At 43.0% G+C, this 12,750-nt stretch overlaps 1 long non-coding RNA gene across 1 annotated transcript in view; it reads left to right on the top strand.

Moving 5' to 3' along the window:
• Gm13986 (predicted gene 13986) overlaps positions 1-12,750 on the top strand; it is a 253,912-nt gene that overhangs the window by 69,823 nt on the left and 171,339 nt on the right. Inside the window, exons 5-7 of the long non-coding RNA NR_126479.1 lie at positions 3,955-4,835; positions 6,094-7,019; positions 7,438-7,548. This is a non-coding gene — a long non-coding RNA (predicted gene 13986). The remainder of the gene's footprint in view (positions 1-3,954; positions 4,836-6,093; positions 7,020-7,437; positions 7,549-12,750) is intronic.

Here is a 12,750-nt window from a genome sequence, read left to right as displayed (position 1 = left end):
CTCCTTCCGGCTTTCACTTTTACATTTCTCAGCAAGCCAGGAAATATACCTGAAAGTGGGGAAAAAGAGACAGAAAATAAAGCCCCGTTTTGCTTGGAAAGCCCCCCCCCCAAGAACAACCATTTATATGAGCAGAGTTAAATTGATGTGAGATGCAGTGAACTTCCTTGTTAGAGACTCTTGTTAAATACTTTCAATTGTTCCTGCTGGAAGACACATTGTTTTCTTGGAAGTGTAAGCCAGGAAGATCTACCTGTCAGTCGGTGTCAATGGCAGGTGAGGAGCTTGCCTGATAGAAATTCTAGTGAAGGAGAATGATGAGGTGTCTCAGTGGGTAATGATGCTTGCCACCAAACTCGATGACCCAAGTGTGAGTCTCAAGGTCCACATGGCAGATTGTGAGAACTGATTCCTGCAGGTTGATCTCTGACTCTCATTCCTGAAATACAAGGGACACCCAACACATGGACAGCCTCATCCCCTTTCATTTTGTCGAAATAAAAAGTCATAGTGAAAAAAAAATACCAAGATAATCTAGTACTATTGTATCAAAACCTGTTAGAATTGAACTCCTGATTCTTATTATTTCTAATAATTATTGGTGTCCATGAATGTCTACCATAGTAGGATGTGCACAGGGGAAACTTGACCAGAGAGAGACCCTGCCCTGCAAGGTAGAAATTTGAACTGCACCATCTGTATCATCCCTTCCTGTCACAAGAGATCCTGACCTTAACTGAGATCAAAGACTGAGTGAAGATTTCTAAGATAAAGCCAGAAACACTGTGGTTTGGGTTAATAGAATGGTGGGAGACCAACAAGGGATCACTGAAGAGAAGTCCTTTAGTGAGTTTCCACAAAGAGTTTGCATTCTCCATCATCTCAGAATCACTGGGATTCTTGTGGAACTTGGCACGCCCCTCCTGAGGATCTTAACACCCACCGGTGACTTACCTCAGGGGGAAGTTTGGAATCGGCTCCTTGTGACAGCTCTATTACTCTTGTAGCTGAGAATGAAAGCCATTGAAATAACAACAGCTGAGACAAATATCTGCATAATCTGCAGAGAGTAATCAATATTTGTAAGGGAAGTAACTTGGCAAGAGTGTGAACGTTCCTTTTCTGAAGTGTGTTTAACCTTGCAGGACCTTTTCCCTAGATTCTTAACCACGGTTTAATGCATATTCTCGGGTCAGTCTTCTTGGAGGTATCTAAGTCCCTTTTATCCTCCTAGAGTTTTGGTGTAATGACAGGAGGCCTGATGAAGCAAGGCAAAGAAATGGCTGGTTCTGTTCCCTGGAGCCCTCTCCATTGTGGGCATGTACTGTCTGATTAGCTCACTGGAGGCGCAGCTGCGAGCAGGCCTCATCTGCATGCCCCAAGGCAGAGGAGAAGGCTTCCTGTGAACTTCAGAACACATGTTGGCGTGGAAGGGACTTCTCATTCATTTAGAATTCCTTTGCTCCCAAATAAATGGCTGTAAATGGAGAGGAAGGGATATGATGTGTGACTAATTTCCCAGGAGGACCTAAATATCTCCACTTTGACCCCAGTGTCTTGCCTCCCCCATGTCCCCACTGAAAGGCTCATAGCAGCTTTATTACAAGGTAGGTGTTTGTGAGCCAGCTCAGGATGGGGACTAAGCACACCGCCCAGCAGGGGCGTTCTTTCCATGATGCTCAGGCCGTAGGATCTCTGTGATCTAAGCGAACAGGCAGTATGCACTGGGTTGATTCAGCCAAGGAAGTAACTTAGTGTGGCCTTATAAGGCCGTGGTTCCGGCGGAAGCAAGACTGTCTCTCTTCCATCTGAAGGCAGGCCTCTGAGCATTCCCAGATGACATCTGTGCTTTTTCCATCACACAGTTGGCCTCCTTGGCTCCTTGCGCCGCTTTGGTTGTGCAATTGGGACTTGGCAGGTTCTTTGGGCTGTGGAATCTGTACATTTTCAGCTCTGACATCTCAAAAATAGTCACTGAATCATCTTTATCAGCGTGGTTTATCGTAAAGCAGAAACTTTCTCCTCCACATCTTTCTTTTTACTATCTAGAACTAGAAACGTGATGATTTATGACGTAAGGAGGTTGCACGGAAAGAGGGCTGTCTTCAGGACTGGAGTAGGCCAGGTTCTACTCCAGGCTGCCCTCTTTCCTGTTGCAGGAACTTGAGCTTTATTTAGGGCCTCAGTTTAATCTTCTGTCAGGTGTAGAAAATAGTTGCTGAGCTAATGGAGAGATTAGATCCAATGTAAGCTAAGTGCTAGATAAATGTCTGGGCTCAGTACATTTTGTGTGAAAGAAGGCGTGGTTGAGCAAGCAGTGGTGATGTTTACACTGTAGAAATGAGGCTGGTGATGTAAATTGTGAGGTAAATCATATAAGCAATCACTTTAGCCCTCCACAAATCATACATGCACACAGACACACCACTTCTGTACACATACATATGCACATAGACTTTGGAAACCTAGACTTTTCTTTTGATGAGTAACTTGCTTCTGAGGCCAAGATTACACGTCTGTGAGTTAGGCCTCAGCCCTCTGTGTTTGTAGCTGTCTGGGAATGTCTGTGCTGGGTTCTCCTGATAGCTGTAGAGAGCAACCTGAGGCTTTCTCTTTGCAGGCATCAGGGGTGAGCAGGTATAATCTGAAGTCCTCGCTTCTAACTTTCACTGATGGCTGAGGTCTGACGCTAGGAGTTGGTCAGTGTTCTAGCTTTTGACGTATGAGAGGGTTTTTTTCCTCAGTCTTGGAGAATTATCCTATCACGGCAGCATCTGTGTTGTTCCCAACAGGGTTTATGACTGACTTTCTTTGGCACAGTGAAATAAGCCACGATCCTTTCCTCCACAAAGTCTCCCTGACATGATATTGGCCATTAGCTTTCTAATACACTTAGTCAAAGAGTTAGTGTCTAATAATTATAAAATACAAACAAATCAACGTAATGAAACAAAACAAAAGGCTGCTTGAGACAAACTTGTAAATTTGCCTCTTAAATTCTTTAGTCAGTAGATTTTTGAACCTCTCTATTGCAGCACCAAGTGGGAAAGACATGAAGGTTTCCAAGTTTGTATGTACGGAAAGGTCCACACTTTACTTCAGAAACATCAGCCAGCCGATGGTAATGGAGGAATGGGCTGGAGGGGCGTATGTCTGGAAGCTGAGGGGATAAGAATGTGCTGTGAAAGAGAGGACAGAGAGTCAATGTTGGCAGAAGCATTGATACACTGAAAATGTTGTTTGAGATAGAGTAACTGGACCTTGGTATTCTGTAACAGAAAGAAGAAAAAAAGATGGAAGACAGGATGATGCTTGTTTTTCTGACATGAGAAGACAGTCATATTTACTGAGGCAGAAGAATATCAAAGAGGGTCAGGCTGGAGGAAAAAGGCACTCCATGTTGAAACCTGAGGCGTCTATCTATCTACTGGCGATGTTGTATACATAGTTGGATATCCAGACCTGAAGCTCTGGAAAATTTGTTTTCTAAGTTGTGAAGTTATCAGCGCTAGACTGTCATTTAATTCAGGGGGGTTCATCTACCAAAAGGGTTTGATTGAGAAGTGGAGAGACACTTCTGGAGAGCCACTGTATTAAAGCTGGTGAAGGGGTGAGAAATTACAAAGGGAGAGGGAAGGAAAACAGATGGAGAGGAGGATGATGGGGAGATGAAGTAAAGATGGAGAAGTCAGGGTTTCAACACGAGGTGTAGGTCATCCGAGATGGAGACTGAGAGTTTCTTGTGGGGTTTACATGAGGAATTGCTGTTTATCTTTGCAAGAACGGTTTAAATGGATTAGTGCTGATGAATGGCAGAGATAAGTGCGCCGTGGAGGATATGGGAGGTGAACAGATGGACAAATGTGTGGGGGTGAAGACGCGGGGCACGAACTAGAAAAGCACGTGGGACAGGGCTGACTGGGAAAGCTTTGCTTTCATTTTGTTTTTTTTAAGACAGAGAGGCTTGAAGAAGAAAGGATCTTGAGATCCATGCTCCAGGAAGCAGCCTCATAAGATGGATGCCTCTTCCACTGTGAGACGAGATGGGGGACCCACAGAAGCTGGTGGCTTGAGCCGTTGGATGCATCCGGTTTTCCTGTCATCAGCTTTTCACCTCATTACCTCCTGCAGCTTTATGTTACTATTTAGATTATTATTTTTTAAAACATGAGGATTTTTTTAATGTTTAGAGTTGTGTATTCAATAAATTCAATAAACAGATAAGCAGTGATATAGCAAATACAGGCATTATAAAGATTTTTTTAAAAGTAAATGTCTGTTTAGAATAAAATGTTGTTATAAAAGCCAGAATTGGATTCTAATAAAACAATTTAATAAAACAAGGCACAATGTTTTAAGGCAAAACTTATAAAGAAAGTGTATAAAGTTAATATGATTCTATTAAAAATATCCTTTGTGGGAAGAGGCACAAGATTTAAATAGCTTATAAATTTGATACAATAGGATTATATCTTTTCCAAAAAACAAAATCCACTGTTGAATCTTATATCTGAGTTCCATTTTAATTGTGTACATATTTATGCAGTTATTTATAATACACAGACTTTAAGTACAGAAAACTATGATGTCAGAGCAGAGATAATAATTTGACCAAAATAAAAGGTGACATCTTTTCAGCATCTTTTGCTGGTCTTTGAAAGTCTTAACTTTAAAAAGTCAAGACTTGTTGTTTAAAAGACTTTTCCCATTGGGTTTTTGTTTCTCACAGACACAAAGTGGGCTCAAAGTGTAACATAACACAGGAGGATTTTCTGACCTGGGAATTTCTGCTGTGGTTGGAGCTATCTGCTAGAAATGACTTTCATGACTTAACTGTAAGTCCCAGGAGCTGGGTGTCTGTCTGTCTTGGAGTCCTGTGTAAGGGAAGCTGCTTTGGATAAATAGATGATGTCCTGTACATGGCCAGAAAGGAGCTTCTAGGGCCACCTTGCTTATCTTGAATGGGTAATAAACTGCTAGGGAGCATCTGTGACCTAAGGACAAAGTGAACTGAGACTAGAGCTCGAGTCTCCTCCATCCAGCACCCACCTCCCCCCACCCCCGCTGTGCGGAGCAGCCACAGACACTGCCAACACTATGCAAGTTGGAGTTTCATCTTCCATGTTTGAGAAACACTTTGAAAGTTATTTTCTGATGATTAAGGCAAAGAGGTCTGACTAACATTCAGTGCTTTCATGTAATTTCAAAGCTCAGCAGAGACAAGATTTGTCTTCTTAGAGCACCTTTCTTTAATAGCCCGGCACTGGCTATATGTCCTTGGATAGGACTCTCTTAGTAATAGATTGATTATTTCCATCCTTTATAAAGATATTGTATGTATGCCTGAAGCTGGAATACAGATAGTAGTGAAGTAACTTTGTGGAAGGACAAGATGCTGAATATGGCTGCTAAAGCCTTGAGCTTCAAGTATCTATTCCATCACCACCTAGGATCTCTCGTCCCCTGTAGATTGTTTAGGATCAAATCAAAGTACATGGCTCAGTGGGAAACCAGATTATCTAGATCTTGGGGCATCCTGGACTCTAGACTATACAAACAAGGGAAAAGATATCTGCAGGAGGCAGACTGTCCATGAGACAAGTATCAGAGGAACGCACGGGCTTCCGGGTCTGGTTCACAAATTTGGAGATCTGTTCTAATCCCCCAAAAAGTTATAAAGAATTGCTTATATCTGGGTCCATATACTCTGATTTATCTAATAGGCCATGTACAATGGAGACTAAAAGAAATCTCCCTAGGTTAGCAATTGCATGCGTATGTGTATGTGTGCATTTCTGTGTGAGTGTGGGTGTCTGCATGCTGTGGTCCACATGAGGTGCTGTTGGTCCTTGTTTGCTACTGAGCATGACAGACTAGCTGGCCAGAAGCTTCAGAAGTGTGACTTCATCACCATGTGCCTTTGTTTCATTTCTCTTGCTGTGATAAAAACACTCTGAGAAAAGAAACTCAGAGGAGAATGGGTTCATTTCAGAGCTCAGGTCCTGGCAACAGTCTGTCCTAGTCTGCTTTCTGTTCCTATGATAATTCACTGACCAAAACCAGATGAGATGAAAGGGTTTGTTTATCTTACAGGATCCTGGAGGCAGGAACTATGGAGGAGTGCTGCTAACTGGCTTGCTTTCCATGGCTTGCTCAGCTTTGTTTCTTATACAACTCTGGACCACTTGACCAGGGGCAGCATCCCCCACATCAATTGTTAACCAAGAAAAGACCTCATAGACTTGCCAATAAGCCAATGTGGTGGAAGCAACTCCTCAAATGAGGTTCCCTCTTCCCAGGTGACTGTAGTGTCTAGTTGACAAAAACTAACCAGCACAAAACCATCATAGCAGGGAAGTCAGAGTTGCAGATTGGAGGAACTGGTTACATCACACCTATCATTGGGAACAAGGTTCAGTGAATGTATGCTTGCAAATACTCAGGTGGCTTTCTCCTTTATGCAGAGTTCAGGGTCCAGATCAAAATTTCCACCCAATTTCAGGGTGAGTCTTTCCACCTCAACCAACCCACCTAAGACAATCCTCACAGATAAGGCCACAGGCCAACCCAGATAATTCCTCACCAAGAGGGTGACAATAAAAGCTAACTATACACCATGACTCACTCCATTTTGACTGCACACTGTAAGCATTTTCACCAGGCTGGCACATGAACAAAGGAACAGAGACTACCTCTGTGGGAAATATCTTGGTTTTCAAGTAAGAAGCTAGAGACCAAGGAAATTGTTCTGCCTGGAAACTTTAATCTCTCCAGTACTTGACACCACATTGCTTAAGGTGAATTTGGAAAGAAATCTTTTCTGTTTGTCCGGTTTAGTTTTGGAGGGGCACAGAGACTGAAGGAGGAGGAACTGAACAGGACTCTTTAAAGCTCAGCAGCCGGCACTATAGGCTCATCACCATGTGCCAAGAAACCAGACCAAGCACCTCTAGAACTCTGGATCCACAGGGAAGAACTTGGCAGTCATGTCTCTTGGAGCAAAATATGAAATGTTCAAGGTAAGGGAAGTCAAACCAATTCACATCTTCCTATTTATTTCTCCAGAACTCAAAGAAGTTAATCTGACGATGATGTCATTTCCAAGACGCTGGGAGAGAACATGTAGTAAATTCTGAGCTGCTTCCTCTGGGATTTGAACAAGTGTTGTTCTGAGCATGTACTTAACTTCTCTTTTTGGCTTTGTTCAGTCCCCCAGGAACCTCCAGAGTTTAGCAAGATACTACTGAGAAGGAGGCGATCTTTACAGAGATAATAAGATTCTTTCCAAACCCAGGGTTCCTCTAGAGACAAATCTTTGCAAGTAGAAAGCATTATATTAGAGTTTATATATATTTTTTAGTTTTGCTTATCTAGGACCACATTATCATTTAATGGTTAAGAAGCAATTTTACAGCTTGTTTTGATCTTTTTCTCTAGGTATTCTAATAATACTCAAATATCTCAGAGGAAGACACACCAATTCATTAGATTTTGTACTGTGCACGAGACCCTGACCATCCACTCGTTTGGGACCCTTGGGCAGAAAAGGTAAATAAGGTAACTGCATATGAAGCACAATGTTCCTACCCATGCGCAAATTCATGTTCCGACTAGAATTTTATCCAGGAAGAGACTGCTGTCCTTTCATAATTCAACAAGAAATGTCTCTTGAATAGTCTCTTGGCCGCAACTCAGCACCAGAAATTTCTGTGGAAATAAACAAGGTCGACACAACAAACCTCCCAACATATTGGGTAAGAGTCCTTGGCTGTTAACACTTCCAGGAGACATTTCTTATAGCAACAGCCCAGTAACAAGGTAAGGTCTGGGTCACAGAGGAACTGTAGAGCAGGCAACAATCTACTTACAGGAAATTCATAGTCCAAGCCCCAAAGAGAACTTGTAATAAGAGCGACATGGTGAACCATTGAACTCTTGAACTTCTTGTCTTCTCTGTGGAGTGTATTTAAACAGAGTTGGCCCTAGCTGTGGGGATTAAATAGCCCAGCGAGGATTGGCAGATAGAAATTCATATATTATTCTAACCAAAGAGTTCTTAGCATTTTTTTTATTTGTGAACCTTTTGACATCTGCAGATGTTTGATTTTTTTAAATTTAAAAATAAGAAATACAGGATTGCTAAGGAGAATGTTATTGAGACAGTCACTGATTTAGAAATGAAGTATAGTGATAGATCTACCTATTAAATGATGTATGAGATTAACTTTACCAGTGGGTCTGATAACTCTTGTCATGTCAATAAGTGCTGCATAAAGATGGCATTCTGGAGTTTCTGTGACAACTACAATGAGCTGCTAAAATGCCTATAGTTTTTTTTTTTTTTAAATAATAAAGTCACAGATTCTACTAACAACACTAAGGGATACTGTTCATATTCATCTTCTGAGGGAGAGATGGAAGCTTTATGGAAGCTAGCAACCTTCTTTTATTCTATCCATGTTCCCCTGAGATCTGCAACGGTAGGTTAGACATCCTGGTCTGGCTTATGCTGTGCTTGTTCACTGATTATGTGGCCAGTTGGCTCTCTGGCTTGTTCTGTGTCTATTGTGTGGGACCCTGCCTGGGGTTCAGTGAGGATTGGTATGCTCTGGGTCACTTCTCCAGCAGGGAGGCATTGAGAGCTGATGGAGCAGAAGTTAGGAATCAACAGGGGCTTCCTGGCCTAGAGATATGGCCTGATGGTTGTTTGGCCTTGAGAATGACACCGTTTGCCATTTCTTCCTGTAGAACTTGAAGGTTTCTCAGCCTGTTGAGATTTCCAAGTCAGTACAGTGGACCACTCTAATCCTTTCTGAGTGGAGGTGGGGTGGGGTGGAGGAGAAGAGAACCCTATGCAAGGACCTGGAGGAGGGATCAGAACACAGAGAGGCCCAAGGCTGGGGAAGGAGATGAGTGGACCTTAGTGAGGAGAAGCAGCTGAACTTAGAATTCTATAAAAACATGATCACCTTCTATTGTACAGTAACTGACTTAAAGATGCCCAGTGTCATTCATGTTCCTGGGGTGGGCTTGTTTCTCCTAGATTCACGCTCTTAGGTTTTTCTCAGAGGTTCTGTTCCTTCTTCTGTTTGTGACTATTTCAGCTTTTTGTTTTACAAAGCCCAGTGTAGAAATGAGAACCTCCACAAAAAAGGCCAGTTTTGGAGGAGAGAGGGAGAGGTGAGAGGTGAGAGGTGAGAGGTGAGAGGTGAGAGGGGAGAGGGGAGAGGGGAGAGGGGAGAGGGGAGAGGGGAGAGGGGAGAGGGGAGAGAGGGAGAGAGGAGGGGAAAAGAGGGGAGAGGGGAGAAGAAGGGAGAAAGGGGAGAGGGGAGAGGAGTGGAGAAGAAGAGAGAGGGGGGAGAGCGGAGAGGGGGGAGGGAAGAAGAGGGGAGAGGGGAGAGGGGAGAGAACCTGTAGTCCTAAAGGCAGGCCAGGCTGTTGAGCCCTTCAGCTGCTGTTACAGTACTCTTCTGAGGATGTATGCTTGACTGTGTGGCTTCCAGCTGTGAGATCACCAGGATGTGATGGCCACAGGCAGAGGCTACTCAGTCACAACTGCCAAAGGACAGCTATGAGGCCACAGTTTGGATAATCTAAGGACTTGTTCTGTGATTCGTCAGTAGTTGTATGTGTCTAAACTTTTTTGAGGGTTTCAATACATTTGCATCTGTCATTTTGTTTTGGATCCAAGGAGGGATGTTTTAGGTTTATAATTTAACTTGGGAAAGATGTTACATGAAAAGCTAAGCTTTTTGCATTGACAGTTAAGGGAGGATGATTTCTTTGCTCGAGGAATGCATCTGGTGAGATGCTCCATGGGGGCTCCAGTTCCTCCAGCAATGGGATGAAACCTGAGGGAATCACAAGCGTCAGTGTGGTCCAGGAGCCCAGTGTTGTTGGGAGAGAATTTCTCTGGATCTTGTTCATCAAAAGCATGGCAGGCATACAAAACATAAAATAAATAGCTCCATCTCTTGTAGTCTTCCTGCAGCTCATGGGGGGATCCGTTGTACGTATACTATCCAATGAGCCAGTCGAGGCAAGTCGGTTTACCATTAACAATCAGGGATTTTGTTTGCTACAAGTTCCTATGACCAGACCTGAGTTGATAGAGATTCTAATGAGGAAAAGGATGAATAGGAGGAGAACTTGTTGGGATATGCTTCCTAAGCTATTGCTGGAAAGAAATGTGGGTACATCCAAAGAGGGTATACCAAAACAATTAGTGCTCTGCCCCATTTGGATAAAATCATGGGCCCCAGGATCCAAAAAGGAAAGAGTCCCACAGACTCCAGATCCAAATTCCTAACAGGGTGTGGTGGTGATGCTCTAATCCCAGCATGGGAGACTGAAGCAGAGTGAACATCAGATCTGTCATAAACAAAACCAAACCGATCCAAACTCTCAGCCTGTACCAAAGTCACATGGTGGAGGCTCATTCCTGAGCTCAGTGCTCAATTACATGGCAACGGGGTTTTGTTTCTGTGTATATTGAGATAACTGTGCAAAGTAAAGTTAGATGGTATGGCTTAGAAAAAAATTGCTCATAAACACTTCAATACTCCTTTCTTTGACAAGACATTAGTTCTCTTCTGCTTGGACAAGAGCTGAGGTAATGGCTAACAGCCAGTGAATGGAATGGATCTTACTGAAGGTCAAAGGATAGACTTAAAATGGTGGTTTTGGTTGTTTTTGTGTTTTTTGTGTTTTTTTTTTGTTTGTTTGTTTTTGCCCTTATTTCTTTACTTTTCCTTGTAAGAGTCTAAAACATCTTGATGATTGTTAGAGGTGGAAGGCTGGAGAGATGACAGGCAGTTAAAGTGCTTGCTGCTCTTGCAAAGGATTCTGGTCCAGTTTCCAGCACTGACTTCACTTGTAGCTCCAGCTCCAGGACGTTAGTGGTTTCCTCAAAGAGTAGAACTGCCATTTTAGAATTTGTTCTGCCATTTATCTTTGATCTGTTGGCTCTTTCTGGACACTGAGTGGTCCTGGGGTTGTTAATGATCTCTGTGATTGCTATCATCCATTATGTGACACTTACGTGGGAGCTCCTTCCATGCTCTGAGAAATATATGACGGTCCAGAGGACAGAATGAAGGCATTTATCTAGGCAACAGCCCAGTCTATTATATGCTGTAGAAAAAGCACTTCCAACTTCCTATGTCAGGAGAGCTCTCAAGACAGGTATTTGCTGAATTTGTGAGACATGGTGGACTTTGACTCCTTATGGCCAAGGCTGGGTGGGCATCTCTGATGCTCCTTACTGCCAATAACTTGCCAAGCCTCTAGGCTCCTTGTAGATCTGAGAATACTGCACCCATGCCCTCTGTCTCTTAACATGCAATTCCTTAGATTAGCAGCTTCCTAACTGAAATTGGTTTTAGGGAAATACTGAGCAAGAAGAGAGAAGCCTTGACCATGTTTGGTGTCAGTGAGGCATGGAGCAGTGTGGACTCCCACATACTGCTGGAGGAAATGCAAAATGTGGCAGTGATTTTGAAAAGCACTTTTGGAATTTTGTTACATTAAACATGCACTTAGCACAGGATCCATCAATCCTAACCATATAGAAACAAAAATGTTTGTAGCAAACTTTCATGCAAGTGTTTATGGATATTATTCATAATCATCTTATAATGCCTATCCAAATGTTTTTCAGCAATGAATTGTTCATTTAATGCTATGTGTTAGGGGACAGGGTCCAGACTGGAAAGGCTGGTTACATACACATTTATCTGTGTGACACTGGAGTTCAGGCCAAGTTACAGAGAACCATTAGCAGCTGGTAGACATGTTGAGAGTGAGCAAGAGGAACATTTTAGAAGAAAAGAATTATTTATATTCAGCTAATAGTGGTTGTTTCATGATTGGACATCTGTTAAAACTGAGAAACATCGACCAAAAGAGTTAATTTTACTGTGGGTAAGTTTAAAAATAAACTCTAAAAAATACCAAACCAAACCAAAATAAACCACAGCAAAAATGAAAGAGAAAACAAGAAATGTAGAGAAAAGGCAGGTCACTTTGGACTGCAACTCAGCTTATTACAGAGCCAAAAAAGGAGCTGAGGGCCACAGGGGACATTCCACTTGCTACTGCATATCCCACCAATGTTAGCCAAGCCCTTGGTGCAGTCTGGCAGTGGAACGAGTCTGGTTGTTTTTTAGGGTGCAGTGGCCCACAGATTTGACTCAAGACTGGAAAGGCCTGTGTCCTGGGGAAGAGCAGCTGTGCTGAAGTGGACCAATCAGTGTCATAATGAAGCCAGAGACAAGTGTTCTGGTGTGACCTCTCTTGGGAAGCATAGTGCAAATCAGATCCCAAAGTGCCTGGCCAGAAGGTCTGCAAAGCTTCTGGAAGCCCTCCAAAGCCTGGGTGGTTCACCAGGGTTCTAGTCTCTGTTAGCAGTTCAGTGAGGAAAAGCTGTGTCTATCAAGGGAAGCCAATGTTGGGCCCTGTAACAGCAGATTTTCAGCATTGTGTAAGAGCTGGTGGATTCTTCTTTTACTCTCCAATATCAGGCAAGAAGCAAACAGAGGGCAGAGAGAGGACAGGGTTCAGCCTCAGTAGGTTCTGTGACCCTGTTGGAGTTATTTACCTTCCCTACACCTCCTTCCCTACTCTGGGACAAGGTTGGGGTATTCTGGCCAGCAAGAGAAAATTAGAACCACAACCTCACCTAGAAAAGACAATAAAAACTGCCTAAGTTAAATCATAGCTACCATTACCATCATGACCACCATGACTACA

This window comes from Mus musculus, chromosome 2, assembly GCF_000001635.26.
Source record: "Mus musculus strain C57BL/6J chromosome 2, GRCm38.p6 C57BL/6J".
Taxonomy (NCBI): domain Eukaryota; kingdom Metazoa; phylum Chordata; class Mammalia; order Rodentia; family Muridae; genus Mus; species Mus musculus.
Note: the sequence above shows the minus strand (reverse complement) of the source record. Positions and strands in the feature narration are given on the sequence as shown.